The 19,222-nt window shown below is 47.7% G+C and overlaps 1 pseudogene; it reads left to right on the top strand.

Annotated features, from left to right (window-relative positions):
• The window catches only part of LOC143390289 (leucine-rich repeats and immunoglobulin-like domains protein 1), a 79,333-nt pseudogene that overhangs the window by 13,024 nt on the left and 47,087 nt on the right, over positions 1–19,222 (top strand).

The following is a 19,222-nucleotide window of genomic DNA, read 5'->3' as shown; positions in this document are numbered from 1 at the left end:
GTGGCTCAGGAGGCTGAGGCAGGAGGATCACGAGTTCAAAGCCAGCCTCAGCAACTTAGCGAGTCCCTAAGCAACTCATTGAGACCCTGTCTCTAAATAAAGTGTTAAATAGGGCTGGGGATGTGGCTGAGTGGTTAAGTGCCCCTGGGTTCAATCCCCTGATACCAAAAAAAAAAAAAAAAAAAAAAAGAAAATAATTTGATTCCTGTGATTTGGATTTGAAATAATCCAGCTGGATTAGAAAATGGTGAAAGAGTAGAGGTAGAGGAGATAATGAGATTGGCACAATCTGATGACACCTGTGGGTGTGTGGCAGCCACCTGGGGTTCACGATATTCTTTTGTCTGCTGTCATGGTATGCGAAGGTTTATGCATTAGACGGGAAAGAGAAAAGTGGATCTTGGTGCGCAGCTCTAGGTTGACCACTGTGCTTGGTGTTGAGTGACCACTTAAGGAGGGAACCGTGCTGCTTGGATCCCCTCCTCTGCTGGGTTTCCTCCCAGTGTCACTGGGAGCTCTGTGGCATGGTTGTGCTGGAAGATGTGGCCACCACACTGCGTTGCCCCATCTGGATGGGCTGGCCCCAGTCTGCGGGGCTCCCCTGGTCAACGTGGAGCATGCCAGCACAGAAGAGCCATGTGGAGTCCCAGAGAGGTGGCCTGGACCTGCCTTTGGAGACCTTGAGAGGCTGGTCTTGCTGGATCTGCCTCTGAATGGGAAGGTGAGCTACTCCTGAGGTCCTTCCTAGCTCACCACTGGCCAGGCCTAAATGAAGTTATTTTCTCACTAAGAGCAACAGAGCCCTCTGTGACCACCAGGTGGACATTGCCCTTCCTTGTTCCAGGTTTTGAGCTCAGGTAGTCCCTCAAGCCCAGCCATTGATAGTTCTTCAATCTGGCTCTTTCTGGTTCTGCTGGAGTGTTCCTTTCCCCCAGGTTTGTGGAATTGTCATACTTTCCCACTCCAGAGATCCTGTTCCAAAATGGCTCTGGTGTCACCTGCTGGGGACCTGCACAGGTAGTATATGAGGAGAGAAGGGAGAATTTCTGGACCCCGGGAGAGGCAGTTCATTGGCAATGTTAGTGACATGGGGAGGACAGGCGATGCAGGGGTCTGCCCTGTGCCTGGGGCGTTCTTTGGGAGGCTGGGTGGGAGCAGAGGTCCATGTAAAGGGGGTGTCAGGGGAGATGCAGAGCCTCTGGGTTCCCATGAGGTAGGAGGTCCTCTAGCTGGTGGGCAGGGCCTTCATAGTGGGATTCATGGGGAAAGGGGTTTGTGCATGTCATTGCTAGTCCCAGGGACATGAGTGCCACTGCACCGTCCCCCAGTGCCTGGCCACCGTGGCTTAGGCAAGCACTGATCCAGCCTTTGGGAACCTATGACTGACTGGCCAGGAGACTCATGAGAGGCCAGCCATCCCTTCCCTGGGATCCCTGACTGTGGGACAAGAACATCCCTCCAGCAGAGAGCTCCAGTTCCCCTTTGCCCACCCAGTGGCTGTTTGTTAGAACCACTGCAGTGTCTAGCTGGAGTGCCACCCAGCCCCCACACGCCGGCAGGGAGAAGGTGAAGGCCTGTTTTAGTCCACACACAGCACGACGTGCCCTGCGAAATTGAGAATTCATTTTATTGTTATTGTCACCATTAGGAATAACAGCCTGGCCTCACTGTAAAAGGGGTCAACGTGACTAATATGGAGTGGATGAAATAAAGCCTGGCATTTCCCTGGATCTGGTTTACAGGTCTAGATGATCAGCGCCATGCCTTTTTACTAGGACCTGGGGTGCACGGTTCCTCAGCCTGCGGGGGATCTGAGCAAGTGGAGAGGTTGGCAGTGCCCTCAGCCTTGCTTGGAGTTTGGTGCGCCCCCTGAGTCGTTATTTGCTGCTAGTTCTGTGGTTACAGAGCCTAAGCTCAGCCACCAGGTTTTCTGTGTTTGGTTTATTTGTTTAAAAACAGAAGTTTTGATTGTGAGGCTGTAGAACTGCTTTTTGGGGTGAGATTGCTGGCACGTCCATGCACACACTACCTCAGAGAGGAGGACACTCACAGGGGTGTGTGGCCTGTTTGCTCTCTGTCCTCCGGAGGACACAGAAAACAGAGCTGACTTTGTCTGAGGCTGAATGTGGAGTGACTGCTGGGCCCTTGGCATGGAGGCCTCCAGTCTATTTCTGATGAAATGGGGGACAGGGAGCCCTGTGGCATGGCTGCCCCAGACATTGGCCTGTGGGCTGGTGGTGTCTGGGGAGCAGGTGGAGCAGCCTTCCCTGTCCGAGCTCCGGGTCCTGGCTTGGCCTGTACTCTCGAGGACACCTGCTGCTCCTGCCCTGTTGCAGTTAGGTTGAAGCTCAGACAGCTGGCAATGGTCTGACCCTGCCATTTTTTTATTTTGGGGAGCTCACCTTCCCTTTCTTGGCATCCCTGAGGAGGACTTGGTGCTCACTGGCTTCTCTCGGGGGAGGTAGAACTGGCCTTTGTATTCCACATTTTTTACCTGGTTCTTGGTAGGACCCATGTCTGATGGGTTGACATCATATAAAATCTGGGGTCTTGCTCAAAAACCACAGCACAGGGCATCTTCTGCAGGCTGAGATGCCAGGATGCATCTCAGGTGCAAAGAGCTGTGGAGCCACCCTGACAAGCCACCCATTTTCCTATCCCATTCTTGCCTCTTTTGGGAACCATTATCCCTGGAACACAGTTCTCAGAAGTGGGCAGCAGCTTTCAGATCCATAGTTTTCATTACCTTCTCTGTTTCTCCTCACTGAGAGACTACCCAGCCTGTCTCTTGTGATGCTATTGCCTGCCTCACCCCCAACCCCCTTCAGGGGCCCTTGGAGACAGAGGGCCAGGTGGGACAAGTGTGTGTCCAATGGGTGTTAGTTATGTAGGACAGTAGAGTGTACTTTGACATATCATGCATATGTCAGATCATCATGGAGTCTAACTTCCCATTCTTGTGGTTGGACATGATGTGGAGTTTCCCTGGTCATGTGTTCATATATGAACACAGGAAAGTTCTGTCCCATTCATTCCACTGTCTTTCCCATTCCCATCCTCTCCCTTCCCCTCATTTCCCTTTTTCTAATGCAATGGATTTCTATTATTCCCCCAACCGCCCTTGTTGTGGGCTAGCATTCACAAATCAGAGTGAATATTTGACCTTTGTTTTTTGGGATGAACTCATTTCACTTAACACAATAGTCTCTGGTTTTATCCTTTTACCTGCAAATGCCATAATTTCATTCTTTAAGGCTGAGTAATATCCCAGTGTGTATGTACACTGTATTTTCTTTATCCATTCATCTGTTGAAGGGCACCTAGGTTGATTCCATAGCTTAGCTATTGTGAATGGGGCTGCTATAAACATTAATGTGACCATGTCACTGTAGTATGCTGATTTTATGTCCTTTGGATATAGACTAAGGAGTGGGATACCTGGATCAAATGATGGTTCCATTCCAAGTTTTCTGAGGAATCTCCAGACTGCTTTCCAGAGTGGTTGCACCAATTTGCAGTCCCACCAGGAATGTATGAGTGTGCATTTTTCCCACATCCTCACCAACACTTATTGTTAGTTGTATTCTTAATGATCGCTATTCTGACTGAAGTGAGATGGAGTCTGCAGGGGGCCTTTGTAGGCCCTAAAGTGCATGCACCTTCAGCCTGTCATTGCTCCTGAATTCTAATAGAGGGAAAAGTGTTTCCTCTCAGAAGGGGCAGGACTGTGTGTGTCCACCCTGGGATCTTAGTGCAGGTCAGCTTCCCCTGTCTCTCACTAGACAGGCTGACTGTGCGTTCTTTCTCCCCCCTTTTCCCCCACCCTGTCTCTTCCTGGATGTTTGGAATCTGCAGGACTCTGTTTGGGAACAAGATCAAGTCTGTGGCTAAGAGAGCGTTCTCAGGGCTGGAAGGACTGGAGCACCTGTGAGTATCTTGCCAGACCTTGCCTGACCCCCAGGCCTGCCAAGGGTGGCCATGGCAAAGTCAGGTAGGATTGAATGGCATCTTTGTAAACTGAGAAACAGACTGTTTAGAAGCAGCAGCTGCTTCAATGCTGGCCCTTATCTTGCCTGTGCCAGAGCAATCACAAAACACATGGCCAGTCGATGTGATCCCCATGAATGCAGCTGGTATGTGGACAATACCTTCCTCCCTCCAGTGCCCTGTGTCGCTGCTTCCCCCTCTCCTCCCTGGGCCCTGGTCTCCTTGTCACCCCCACAAGGCCAGCCATCAGAGTGACACATACCCCACCCCACTGGGAGCTTCTCTGCCTGGCCCTGGGAGTAAGGGGACCAGCCAGCCCTGAGAACTTTACATCCTTCTGGGGTAGCTCCTTCGAGTGGGTGGGCTTGAGTCTGTTTTTTCTTTGCACCAAGTTCGACCCCGGTTCTTCTGGGAGAGCCTGTGGCTGTTGACTTGCTGAGCAGGCCTGCACCCGCCTCTGCGCTGCCCCTCAGACAGGTTGGGTCCCCGTGTCACCGCATGTGCTGTATCAACACGTGTGAGAGCCACCTCCTGTGGAGTTATCACCTCTGGGTCACTTGAAACCAAGGCTGTCACGGAAAACCTCCGAGTCTCCTGGCTCAGACACAGGGCTGGCTGGAAGGGCACCTGGGGTTTCTTGGCACAAGTCCTTGTGTTGTGTTTCAGGGACCTGGGAGAGAATGCCATCAGGTCTGTGCAGCTGGACACCTTTATCACAATGAGGAATCTTAAGAAACTGTAAGTACTGAGGCTTCCTGGGGCCCTTGTGAATATGAGCAAGAACTTCCAGAGTAACAAACCCTTGTAATTGCTTTATGCTCACGTTTTTAATAGCTATGATCGTTTATGGGTAGATGCAAGTTAAACTGTTTAAAAAAAAATACTATGGGGAAGCTGGCTTGGTGATGCACGCCTATCATCCCAGCAGCTCAGGAGGCTGAGGCGGAAGGATTGCAAGTTCAAAGCCAGCCTCAGCAACTTATTGCAGCTCTAAGCAACTCGGTGAGACCCTGTCTCTAAATAAAAAAAAAAAATAAATAAAAGGGCTGGGGATGTGGCTCAGTGCTTAAGTGCTCTGGGTTCAGACATTGCAGGATTATCAGGCCATAAAATGCCACCCGTCCCATCCCTCCCACAGCCTGGATTAACTTTGAAAATGATAAGCTAAGGGAAAGTGGTCAGTGACAAAGGACCGCAGATTCTATGACCCAGTCACAGGGAAGTCCCAGGACAGGGAGATCTGTAGAGGTAAGACATGCCCTAGGAGGTGCTCCAGCCTGGGGAGAGATGGAGAGAGAAGGGGAGTAGCTACAAAGTGCTTCTTCATGAGGTGACAAAGATATCTTAAAATTGACTGTGGTCATGACGACACCTACTCTTGAATGCACCACAGACCATTAAGTTGTGAACTTGAAATGGGCGAGCTGTAGTATAGGTGAATTGTTGCTCAGTAAAGCTCGGTGTGTGTGTGTGTTTGTGTGTGTGTGTGTGTGTGTGTGTGTTATAAATATAATTTTTACATGTCATAAAAGTGTGTCTCTTTAAAACATGAACTTTGGATTTAGAGTCTTCAAAATTTGTATCCTCAGTGATTTATAACATTTTCATCACTTCTGAAAGAAACCACAACCCCACGCCTTAGCAGGCATTCCCTCTTCTCCTGGCCACCAGCCGTGGCGGTCACTAGTCCACGGGTGTGTGTGACCTGCCTGCTCTGGACAGTTAATATGAGTGCTGGTGGATGGCAAGTGGCCTGAGGAACTATTCTTTTCTTACTTTGCTGGGTCTTCTCCCCCAGTGGGGGGATTGGATCTGGGGCCTGAGCTGCCCGCACCCCTGAGCAGTTTTGTTTTATATTTTTAATATTTTTTTAGGTATAATTGGGCACAACACCTTTATTTTATTTGTTTATTTTTAATGTGGTGCTGAGGATCAAACCCAGCGCCTCACACATGCTAGGTGAGTGCTCTACCACTGAGTCCCAGCCCCAGCCCCAACCCCTGAGCATAGTTTTAAAGCATCAGTTCCTTTTCTGTGACTGAGTGACATCCTGCTGTATGGATATAGGTTTTGTTTCATCCATGCATCAGATGGCGGATATTTGATGGTGCTTTGGGGATTTTATGATTAATGTTGATGTGAACATTCATGCACTAGTTATGTGAATTCTCTTGGGATTGCACCTGGGAATGGAATCTTTGGGTCCTGTGGTAGCTCTAGGTGTGACCGAAGAACTGTCAAACTGTTTTTTCAAAGTGGCTTCAGGATTTTACACACCTGCTGGCAATGTACAGGATTCTGGTTTCTCCTCATGCTTGCGGACACTTGCTATCTTTTTTATTTCAGATTTTGCTAGTGGGAACACAGTAGAATTTCATGGTAGTCTTAACATTTCCACAATGACTTATGATGTTGAATAATTTTCTAGATTCTCATTGGATTGTGCATAGCTTCTTTGGAAAAATAGCTACTCAAGTCATTTATTCATTTATCTATTTTGTTATGAGTTATCAATTCTGAATATTAGCACATTCAGATCTATATTTGTTATGAGTTGTCAGTTCTGAATATTAGAATATTCAGAATATTAGACCTCATCGGGTCTATGATTTGTAAATACAATTTTCTAGTCTGTGAATTGTGGTGGTGGTTTTTCAGTTTCTAGACAGTTGTGCAAAAATTTTTTTAGAAATATTTTTAGAGCCAGTTGCAGTGGTGCATGCCTATAATTCCAGCAGCTTGGGAGGCTTAGTCAGGAGGATTGCAAGTTCAAAGCCACCCTCAGCAATTGCGAGGCACTAAATAAACAAACAAGAAAAGAATTCCATTTACAATAATTTTATTCTGGGGGGCAGGTACCAGGGATTGAACCCAGGGGTGCTTAACCACTGAGCCACATCCCCAGCCCTATTTTGTATTTTATTTAGAGACAGGGTCTCATTGACTTGCTTAGTGCCTCACCATTGCTGAGGCTGGCTTTAATCCTGCCTCAGCCTCCCAAGCTGCTGGGATTACAGGTGCATGCCACTGAGCCCAGCTAAGTGTAATATTAACTGTGGATTTTTCAAAGATGACCTTTATGAGGTTAAATAAGTTCCTTTCTTAACCCTAATTTTTTGAATATTTTTATTATGAAAATCTATTAGATTCTGTCTTGTGTGTAATATATTTGTGTGTGTTTCTGAGATGACTGTATAGGGTTTTCCCCCCCTTTGTTTTATTGATAATGGTCTAGTACATTGATTTTTGAATGGTAAACCTTGCTTTCCTGGGATCAACCTAACTTGATTATAGTATGTGATTCTTTTTAGGTGCTGTACAATTCAGTTTGCTGGGATTTTTGCTGAAGTTTTTGCATCTATACTTATAAAAGACATTGTTCTCTAAGTTGTTGTTGTAGTTGATGTGTGTGTGTGTGTGTGTGTGTGTGTGTGTGTGTGTGTGTGTGTGTGATGTTTTTCTTAGGTGTTTGTTGTTAGAATAATAGTTGTATAAAATTAGTTGGAAGATATTCTCTTTACATCTACTTGTCCAAAAAAAGAAAGAGGAAAAAAAAATGCTTTGGAAGTTTTAGATTGGTTCTCTCTCTAAATATTTGGTAGAATTCTCTTGAGTCTGGGCTTTTCTTTATAGGAATTTCTTAATTCTACATTTAAAAATTCTTAAATTCTAAAGTGTCTCCTTAGTGTTGAGCCAGAATTTGTTTTTTCTTGAGTCAGTTTTAGGAATTTAGTCATTTCAGCCAGGTGGTCTGGTTAGCTGGATAGAGTTGTTAGAGTGTTCCCTATTTTCCTCTGGCTGGAAGAAAGTCAGTAGTAGGGTGCCCTTTTTTGTGCCTTCTGTTTTTCCTTCCTGCCTACTAGTTGAGCTAAAGGTTTTTCAATTTTGTTGATATTTTCAAAGAACCAATTTTTGCTTTGCAGTGATTTTCTCATTTTCCTGTCCTCCTCCTTTCATTTCTGCTCAAATCATGATTAATTTCTTTTTCCTGCTTGTGATGGTGTAGTCTATTCTTCTTTTTCTGGGTTAAAAAACTGGATTACTAGTCCTAAACTTCTTTAATACAGGCTTTTCCAGCAATAAGTCCACGAGCACCATTTTAGGCATAGCTTCCGAGACTTGAAAACTAAACACATCGTTTTCATTCAACTCAGAGCATCTTCCAGCATCCCTGTGACTTCTTCTCTGCTATGCGGAAGTGCACTGCTTAATTTCCACAAGTTGCTTTCCAAATACTCTCTTCACTGTGGATTTAAACATTGTTCCATTGTCATCAAAAAAGATACTTTGTGTGATTTCCATCTGTTTAAACTTATTGGACCTATGTTTTGACCTAAAATATAGTCTTATCTTAGAGATTGTTCCATGTACATTTCAAAAGAATATTCTGCTGTTGTTTGATGGAGAGTTCCATGGGTGTATATTAGAACTAGTTGGTTTATACTGTTGTTCAAGTCTTCTTTATCCTTGTTCATCTGCCTAGTTTTTCTGTCTAGCTTTTCATTGGAAATAAGAGTATTATTGTTACATTGTCTGTTCTTCTCTTCAGTTCTGACAGGTGGTTCTCTACATTTTGTAAAGCTCTGTTAGGTGCACATATTTATAATTTTTATGTCTTCCTGATGGATTGACCCATTTGCATGATAAAATATTTTGTCTCATATTGGGTGACTGTTTAATTGTCTTGGGATCTAAACTGCCTCTTGTAGGTAGTGTATACTGGGTCATAGTTTTTTTATCCATTATGGTTCTCCTTGCCTTTTGATCAGAGTGTTTAATTCATTTACTGTTTTGTTTTGTTGTAGGAGGGGGTACCAGGGATTGAACTCAGGGGAACTCAACCACTGAGCCACATCCCCAGCCCTAATTCGTATTTTATTTAGAGACAGGGTCTTACTGAGTTGCTTAGGGCCTCACTTTTGCTGAGGCTGGCTTTCAACTCATGATCCTCCTGCCTCAGCCTCCTGAGCCGCTGGGATTACAGGCATGCACCACCACAGTTAATTCTTGTAGGTAGGGTCTGGTAGCAGTAAATTCTCTCAGTTTGTATATTTTTTAAAATCTGGGAATGTTTTAATTTCATCTTTATTTTTGAAAGATAATTTTGCTTCACCTGAGATTTCCAGACTTTTTAAATACTTTGAATATTTCTCCCTCTTGACCTTCCTGGTTTTGGATAAGAAATCAGCTACAAATATTTTCAAGAATCCCCTGTACTTGATAAGTTGTTTTTCTTGTGCTGTTTTGAAAATGCTTGGTCTTTGGCATTTAACACTTGAATATGATGAACCTAGCCTTTTGAATGAATTTTTCTTAGAGTTGATTAAACTTTTCAGATATGTGGGTGCATGTTTTTCATCCAATTTATAAGTTTGGGTGCATCAGGGCTTCAAACATACTCTCCCTCCTCCTTGTGTCCTGTGCTTGGACTTGCATGATCTGTGTGTTGAGATGCTGGATGCTCTTGCACAGATCTCTGAAGTTCTGTGTATTTTCTTCATTCTCTTTGATTCTCAGACTGGATATCTCCAGTGACCTGTCTCAAGTTCACTGACTCATCTGCAAGTTCAGTTCTGCTACTGAGCCCTCTAGGATGGATTTTTTAAAAATATTTTTAGTTGTAGATGGACACAATACCTTTATTTTACTTAGGTTTTTTTTTATGTAGTCCTGGAGATTGAATCCAGGGTCTCACCCATCCTAGACAAGGGCTCTACTAGGGAGCTACAGCCCTAGTCCTAGGGTGGATTTTGTTTTGTTTTTATTTGGTTCTGAGGATTGAACCCAGGGCCTTGTGCATGCAAGCCAAGCACTCTACCAATGAGCTATATCCACCCTAGGGTGGATTTTTAATTTCGGTTACTATACTTGTAAATGCCATGGTTTGTATGTGGTTCATTTTTATAGTTTCTGTTCTCATGCTTTAATTCTTTTAGACTAGTTTTAGTTTTTCAAGTAGTTTTATAATAGCTGATGTTGTTTAAAACATTTTTTGAGAGAGAGAGAGAGAGAGAGAGAGAGAGAGAGAGAGAGAGAGAGAGAATTTTTAATATTTATTTTTTACTTTTCGGCGGACACAACATCTTTGTACGTGGTGCTGAGGATCGAACCCGGGCCACACGCATGCCTGGTGAGCACGCTACCACTTGAGCCACATCCCTAGCCCCTCTGATGTTGTTTAATGAATCCAAGATCTCAATTTCCTCAGGGACAGTTTGTATTGACGTTTTTTTTTTACCTGTTTCATAATTTGTTGTTGAAAATTGGACATTTAAGATAAAATAATATGCTGGGTGCAGTAACACAGGCCCCATCCCAGCTGCTCAGGAGGCCCATGCAGTAGGATCTCGAGTTCAGAGTCAGCCTCAGCAACTTAACGGAGGTCCTCAGCAACTCAGTGAGACCTTGTCTCTTAATAAAGTACAAAATAGGGCTGGGGATGGGGGCTCCATGTTCAAGTGACACTGGGTTCAATCCCCAGTTCCAAAAAAAAAAAAAAGTAAAATGACATGGCAAGTCCAGAGTCAGATCTTCCCGTCCTCCCCCAGGGCTTGCTAGCCCATCACCGTTCCTTTAGGGCCTCTCCTAGATGAGTGTTGTGGAGCCTGCTCTGCACAACCCCTTGAGTTCCTGCTTGGCTTGCTAGTGTGTAGCCAATAGTTGGACACAGAATTCCTTAAGTCACGCCCATCAGCAAATCCTGGGTCCTTCACCCAGGCCGGGTATGTATGTGCTGGCGTGTGCTCTCACTTCCTGCTTGTGTGTGTCTGCCATCTGAGCCCAGGCAAGAAATGAGGGCTCCCCCGAGGTCTTTCCAGGGTGTGTGTCCACCCTGCACATGGGCGTGCACTTCCTGATTCCCAGGACTCTGGTGGACCTCACAGGGCCTGCTGTTGCTATCTCCTCCACCTGACTTTCCTTCAGTTTCAGTGAACTGTCCTGTTCACCCCGACGGCCACAGTCACCTTGGACAGTGGCATGGTTACACAGTGGCCACTATTTTCATCAGATGCCTGGGGACAGGGCTTCCTGTGGTGAGCCTTCTTCATGAGTGGGGCTTTCTAGGTCTTGGCCTGACAGATCACACAGTGCCACTGCTCAGATGGGGCTTTTGGGGGAGCTCCACCTGTCCCCTCAATGGGTGCTAGCTGCTGAGTCTCAAGGCTGTCACAGAGTGGGGTGGAGGCAGGTAGGACTTGGGTAACTCTTAACACCAGAGAGCTCCTATCTCTTTCCAAGAGGCCTCCATTTTCTTGAGTCCACACCCTGTGGATCATTGTGTTTGATTTTCCAGAAATTGGAAGCATTGATTTTGACCATTTTTTTGCAGTACTTTCATCATTTTAAGGGAGTTCAGATTTCTGGGAGTCCCAACGTTCTGTAAGCCATTGTGCCAGAGTCCTTTGTGCAGCCACAACAAATGGCACCTCTTGTGTAGCCGTATCAACAGGTGCAGTGGGTGTGGGCCTCTAGGAAGCTTCCGGAGGGCTGGATGACCAAGTGCTGGTGGCCCATTTCTAGTCCAGGGGCGTGCTCATGGCCTCACCTGGGTGGGGCCTGGTGTCCCTGGCCTGGTTTTGTGCGAGCGTGACAGCAGCTGGTCCCTCTCTCCTCATAGTGGCCCTTCTTTCCCCAGTCTACTTCCCAAAGCCACAGATCATCACCCAGCCAGAGACGACAACAGCTGTGGTAGGCAAGGACATCTGGTTCACATGCTCAGCATCCAGCAGCAGCAGCTCCCCCATGACCTTTGCCTGGAAGAAGGACAATGAGGTTCTGGCCAATGCCAACATGGAGAACTTCCCGCACGTGCGCACCCAGGACGGGGAAGTGATGGAGTACACCACCATCCTGCACCTCCACAGGGTCACCTTTGGCCAGGAGGGCTGCTACCAGTGTGTCATCACCAACCACTTTGGCTCCACCTACTCTAACAAGGCCCAGCTCACGGTGAATGGTAGGTGCCCCTGTTGGTCTCTCCCAGGCACCCCGCCCTGCTAGCTGCCCACCTAGGAGAGGATGAAGGCTGACCTGCGATCAGACCGCACTGTACCCTGGGTTTGCCCAGGGCAGGTTCTGCAAGTTAAAGCACCCTCTCCCTGGACTTTGGGTGACTGTTGGGAGGCAGGGTGAGTGGCAGAGCTGAGCCTTAAACTTCTCTGGAACCACGCAATTCAGTTTCTAGGTCCCGTATCCCAGACCCTGGGGAAGCTGTGCCCTTGAGTGGGTGGCACAGCTGTGGAAGCACAGGCCAGCTTGGGCAGGGGCAGGTCCCCACCTCTCAAGACAGCAGAGAGCAAGACAAGTGTGGGGGAGGGTGGGATGAGGTCCTGTACTCAGAAAGCAGCTTGTCAGAGCTGCTCTCTTCAGGGCTGCTATTTTTGGAGGGGGACGGGAGGAGTGTGAGTGGGCATCTCGCTGAGAACCTGGGGAGATTTTTCTCATCATTAAAGTGCCAGTGACAGAGTTGGCTCGAAGTTCATCAGAAGTGCCAGCAGGCTGCACTCAGTCAGCCCCGCAGACCACAGAACAAACTTGACCACACTCAGGTTGTCTTGGCGTATTCTTAGAGAGGCCACACTGCCACCTCAAGACTCAGGCAACTAAGTGACTCTCTGCCAGGGCATTTGTTATTTACACCAGGTAAATGAGGTCCCAGGGTGCTTACCCACATCCCAGCCCTTTCCTATATTTTATTTAGAGACAGGGTCTCACTGAGTTGCTTAGGTCCTCACTAAGTTGCTTAGGGCCTCACTAAGTTGCTGAGGCTGGCTTTGAACATGATCCTCCTGCCTCAGGCTCCTGAGCCACTGGGATGACAGGGGAGTGCCATGGTACCTGGCTGACCAGAGCAGCTTGGACAGGAAGTGTGGTGATGCCTGCCATGCACCTGGACACTGACTCTGGTGTCCCATTGCTTGCTGAACCTGAGCCAGTGAGCCCAGTGCTTCTGTCTATGTGTGCTCAGCAGCATGGCCCTCAGGCTGCCCTGGGGATGCATGGACCTTACCTCTGTCATTGCAGCTTAGTGAGCAGGTATTTCTGTTTCCCAGGCTCTGTCCATGTGGCTTGTGAAGGCAGGTAAGCCTCAGGCCCCGACTCCCAGTGTCCCACCTGTGTGACCCATTTCCTATGAGGTGCAGTAGGCAGAATGTCAGCCATAGCCTGGGACTCCATCCCCAGATGGAGTGGACAGGTGGAGGAAGTGCCAGGCCGTGGTGGGGAGAGGCTGGCACTTTCCCTGGGAAGCTTACTGCTCTTGATTGAGGTGGCTGTAGCAGTCCTGGACTGGCGGTGGCACAGGGCGGGGAGGTATCGAGCAGTGGCCCTCGCACACTGGGGGTCTCTGCCCCAGAGGTGTTCCCTGCATTTGCAGCCAGCTGTCCCCTGACCTCCCCCTTTGTGTGTGTTTTCCAGTGCTGCCATCATTTACCAAAATGCCCCGAGACATTGCCATCCAGACTGGCACCATGGCTCCCCTTGAGTGTGCGGCCACTGGCCACCCCAACCCCCAGATTGCCTGGCAGAATGACGGAGGCACATATTTTCCTGCAGCTCGGGAGTGTCGCATGCATGTCATGCCAGACGACGACGTGTTTTTCATCACTAATGTGAAAATAGATAACATGGGCATTTACAGCTGCACCGCCCAGAACTCAGCAGGCTCTGTGTCAGCGAATGCCACCCTGACTGTCTTAGGTTAGACCCTTGGTATACTCTGGGGTGTGTGTGTGTGCGTGCATGTGTAGGAGTCTGAAATGGCACTGAGGGGAAGGCCTGCGGAGTTGCTCTGTGAACCCTGGGGTTACGGGAAGGTGTTGCTACTGTTTGAAATTTGGGGCTGCTTTTAGGATTTTTTTCCTCTTTTTAAAAAAATTGTTTGGGGTCCTGTGGATTGAACCCAGGGCACTCAACCACTGAGCCTCATCCCCAGCCCTATTTTGTATTTAGAGACAGGGTCTCACTGAGTTGCTTAGGGCCTTGCTAAATTGCTGAGGCTGGTTTTGAACTTGCAATCCTCCTGCCTCAGCCTCCTGAGCTGCTGGGATTACAGGTTTGCCCCACCACCATGGTTCCTATCTCTTTAAAAAGACTAAAGGCCAGTTCAGTGCCAGAACCTTGAGCAACTGGTGACCAAGGAGCATGCAGGAGGGGTGTGGTCTTAGTCAAGAACAGGGACACAGCACAGTTTGGGAACAGGAACCTTTGTGACCAGAGATCAGCCATCTTCTGAAAAGCTTGCCACGCTGGTGGAAGCCCTCAGGTAGGATTATGCCATGTCTTGAGAACCAAGCAGACCACAGCACTGAGGCCCCAGAGTGAGTGTGCTGTCTCTTGATCTCTTGCAGAGACCCCGTCCTTGGTGGTACCCTTGGAAGACCTCGTGGTGTCTGTGGGGGAGACGGTGGCCCTCCAGTGCAGTGACTGGCAGCCCCTCCCCCCCCATCACCTGGCTCAAGGGGAACTGCCTCCTGAGCCTCACCGACAGGCACCACTTTACCTCCGGCAACCAGCTGCTGGTGGTCTAGAACGTGGTGGTGGAGGACACGGGCCAGTACACCTTCGAGATGTCCAACACGCTGGGCACGGAGCGCACTCACAGCCAGCTGAGCATCTTGCCCACGCCTGGCTGCAGGAAGGACCACCATGGCATCTTCACCATTACCGTGGTGTGCAGCATTGTTCTTATGTCGCTGGTGTGGGTGTGCATCATCTACCAAACCAGGAAGAAGAGCGAGGAGTACAGTGTCACCAACACAGGTGAGCATGGTGGCCGTTCATTTCCAGGGCAGGAGAAGCCAGGTCCACACTCTTCAAGAGCTCTCATGCTCTGGGAACTCCAAGACCTCTGGGAATGTGGTTCTGGAGAACTGAAGCCTTGGTCCTGCAGACACTGGGTTCATACTCAGGGCAGAGCCTGAAATGGAACTGCCTTGGGGCTGGGGCTGGGGCTCAGTGGTAGTGCACTTGCCTGGCATGAGTGAGGCACAGGGTTTGATCCTCAGCACAGCATATAAATAGATAAACTAAAGGTCTATTGACAAGTAAAAAAAAAAAAGAACTTCCTGCTGGTGTCCTCCTCATAAACGGAGGTGGATTGTCCCTGAAGCATCACAGTGCTGTGGATTTATTAGTTCTGTCTCCCTTCCTGTCACTCTTCCCCGTCTTTTGTGGTCTCACATGCTTTTGACCTGGGCTCAGGTTCAGCTCGGGTCTGGGAGGGCCTCCTACCTGCACCAACTCCTGGTCTCTGCGCAGCCTCGATGGCTGTTGCCAGGGGATCCTGTTTGGGACCTGACAGTGAATGTGCATCTGCATCTGTTGTCACCGCAATCCTGAATATTTCATTGTCTTATCTCCTTGCAGATGAAAGTATTGTGCCACAAGATGTTCCAAGCTACCTCTCTTCTCAGGGGACCCTTTCTGACTGGTGAGAAACCTCAATCAGGACTGAGGGTGGCCATTGGGCCAACAAGCACATCGAGAGCAACAGTAAGGCCTCTGACACAGTGAGATGGAGCTCTATCTAGGTGACTGTCCTCTGTAGGTGGAGATGGCCTCTAGCTCCCTATTCAGGTGTCTGGCATTAGGTGGGAGGGAGCATCAGGTGAACGAGGCAGCTGCTGGCCCAGGCCTCTGTTGTTCAGCTCAGTCCTGGTCTGTGCAAGCTTTGCAGAGGTTTCAACATCCTGTCTCTCCGGAAGGTCACCATATGGGCTTATCAGTAAGCCTCCCAGTTGGGATAAGGTAGGACCACTGTCAGAAACAGCCCTGAAACCAAGCCCTGCTTCCACAGTTGGCCCTTGGTATCTGTGGGTTCGATCTTCTACACACTAGAAATATCCAGGGTGGAGAAGGTGCATGCACATGCAGCCTTCTTTTCCTTGTCATTATTCCCCCAAAACACAGTCCAATATCTGTGCACACAAAGTTACATTTTACTAGTCACAATGCTTAATCTAGGTTGACTTACATGGGACAGTGTATTCAGGTTATGTGCAAATGGTGTGTTATTATATACAAGGGACTTGAGCATCCCTGGATTTTGGGATCTGTGTGGGGGCTCTGGCACCATGAAGGTACCAAGGGATGCGAGTGCAGCGGCAGTGCCCACACCTGCTCTGTATTCCAGACTCACAGGCAAAGCTCTCTGCAGGGGGCGCTGTTTCAGTTGGTGGGAGATTGTGAGCGCTTGCTGAGCTGAAGGCCGGGCCTGAGAGAGCTGCTCCTCTAACATGGTTGCAGATTCTCAAAGACTGCTTGCTGGGAAAGTGGTACTAGAAAACAGGCCCATTGCCAGCTTCGTGGTGGCACAGTAGTAACTCACACTGATAGAGAGACTGCAGCAGCAGCCCCACCCGTCCTGCTCCTCAAACTCACTGAGACCTCCTCTGCAGTTTCTAACCTGGGGAGTCTGTTGCAGGTGTGTGTCTGAGAGATGCGGGCCTCTTCCCAGAGGTTACGTCCACAGCATCATGCAGAGGCAGCCCAAGCTCTGTGTTAGATACAGTAAAGAGCCCTGGAAAGTGTCAGAAAAAGCCACTGGGACACCTGGTCCACCTAAGATGGGTAGGTGATGCTTCCACCAGGAAAAGCAGTGCCTTTTTGAAATCAAGATCTGGGTTGACCCACTCACTAAATGAAGAGGGGAGATGCCTACATTTCCGTCTAGCACTCCCTAAAGTGGGTATTTAGTATATAAACAGGAAGCTCTGGCCTGGTGCCCTTTTAATTCTAGATGAGTGTGTCTCTTAGTTACTATTTATGGTACAGTAAACCTGAGCAATAATTTTCCAGAATAATAAGCAACATAGGGGGTTTTAGTATCTGTTCACCAGGGCTATTTTGAGGTTAAATTTCTAATTGTTCAGAAAACTCTTAACCCTGCCTGGTACCTAATTAAATTGTTGGGGTTTTTCTTTTTTCTATTTTTTTTTTTTTTTTGCCTCTGATCACAGTAGTGTGACTACATTCTCTAAGTACAAGATTAGCTTAATCTGGGGCATGTGAGCAAGAAGGACCCCATCTCCACTAACGGTGTGGCATGTGCCCAGCCTTTTCTGTGAAGGTCTTTGGTGAGGGGGCATTTGCAGGCCGGGGGCAGGACCCCACTTGGGTGCAGGTGGGTGGCCTCTTCTGTGGGGGTGGCTCTGACGTGGCCCATCTCTCCTTCAGAACCCAGTGGCCCTCTCGTGTGCAGTGACTGCAATGCTGATGTGGACAGTTACTCCAAGGAGCAGGCCCCCCACCCTCAGCCCACATGCAGGGACAGCACACAGCCAAGTGCACTGTGTGGGCAGGATCCCAGCCAGGGCGACAAAGGAGACTCTCCACATCATCCTCGCAGTGGGGCCGGGGACAGGTCCCTCTACCCCAGCAAACAATAGAATGCCGACATCCTTGAGGAAGCCGGCGGTGTCCCTAGATGGAAAAGGTGATCCCTTACTGTCCTTCTGGCCTCCCTGGCAGCTACACTAGCTGCCACAGCTGGTCATGCTGGAACTTGGCTCTGACGGCCTTCTCTTTCCCCAGGGGTCTTTGCCTGTACTCTATAGTGAGGCTGTGCGACGCGGACCCCGCAGACCTTCAGCCCTGCCCTGTGTTCCCTTCAGGCAGCACGGAGCTCCCAGAGGCCTCCTTGGCCTTTCCTGCAGGTTGCTGTTTCCTTGGAGGGGGGTTAGGAATAGTTCTGGTGCCTTAGTGCATGGTGGGAATTAGAGACAAAAACCACATTTGTTTCCTGGGGTTCCTGGTGGGTTTGGAAGGACGGGGAGTCCTTGGTGTTGTGTGCTCTTCAAAGTTACGTTTAGCCTGCGTTGGTGGCTCCTGCAATGTGTCTTTGCTGTGAGGGGCTTTTCCCTGGAGGCTTGCTTCTTTGAGGGGTGGAGTGAAGGTTGCTAATCCACCACAAGCCATGAGTTAGGATGGTAGGCCTTTCTTCCTTCTCTGAAGCTCACTTTTTCTTAAAAGCAAATGTCATCTTGTCCATGTCGCCAGATTGTTAGCTGAGGCTTTTTATTAAGGCAAAGGCTGCTGGTGTTGGTACCTGTGGATTTTTCAATAGTGACGTTTTAATTCTGCCAATATAATATTACATTGGGTGTAAAAAAGATCAAGTTCTCACCTTCCAGGGCTAGCTCATGTCTACTGAGGAGCCTGAGCAGGCCCATCCATGCCCTCCCTTCACATAGACGGGACTGGGTGTGGACTACATAAGATTTAGCCCTAGACCTGGGTGTGTTTACACTTTTGAGACCTGTAGCTAACTGTCTTGTGAGTGCCAATGTGTAATTCACTGAAAATTACATCGAAACAAATAAGGTCCTTAAAAAATCTCAAAGTACATTTCTTTAGCCAAAAAGCTGAAGGGAGATATTAGCCAAATGGCTACCTATGTCAGATGTTCCTGTCAGAGGACATCATTGTTGCAGAGGTCATCATTGATCCATTGGTTTGTACTCAACAGTTAACTAATAAATGTTACTTCCACAAAATATGTGAATTTGCTGCTTCTGAGAGGCAATGTGAAAGAGGAAGTATTACTTTTATGTACAAATTTATTTATTTATAGAAATTTTGGTACAATGTACATTGAAAACATGTAAAATATTGAAGTGTCTAACAAACGGCACTGAAGTGTCTTTAATAAAGGTTCATTTATAAGTGTTGAGCAAATGGCAGGAATGAAAATTGGGATATATGGTGTCCTTAGGGAGACAACAAATGGCTTCTTTGGGCTAGAAAATGTATGTGCAAAGCAGGTTTGCAGGTTAGAATCATGCAACTTATTCAGTAAATATTTATTAAGCATTTGCTAGACACTTAAGCATAGGATACCATGGTAAGCATGATAGAAAAGTTCTCTTAGGGAACCTGTTAGTCTATTAGGGCAGGGATATTAATTAAGAGCTATGATAAGAACCACATGGTAAGATCTAGAACAAGTTTCAAGATAAATTGTCTTTGAGGAAATACTGTTTAAGCTGAAACCTGATGGTTGAATACATATCAGCTAAGCACTGCTTGGAAAACAGTCTACCTTCTCTAATCCTCTAATGTCCAAATCCTGTTAACCAAATTGTGCATTATGTGTTCAGTAGTCAATAAAAATGAGTTACTGGTACTCTAAGCAATTGAAATTGGCATGAAAAAGAAGTATATTTTCCATTCCTGGTCTAGAAGATACCATGCCAAATATAGCATGACATTTCTTCATTTTTAAATGCAAAAAAGA

The sequence above is a fragment of the Callospermophilus lateralis genome, unplaced genomic scaffold (genome assembly GCF_048772815.1).
Source record: "Callospermophilus lateralis isolate mCalLat2 unplaced genomic scaffold, mCalLat2.hap1 Scaffold_52, whole genome shotgun sequence".
NCBI lineage: Eukaryota > Metazoa > Chordata > Mammalia > Rodentia > Sciuridae > Callospermophilus > Callospermophilus lateralis.
The sequence above is the reverse complement of the archived record's forward strand: the minus strand, read 5'-3'. Positions and strand labels throughout refer to the sequence as shown.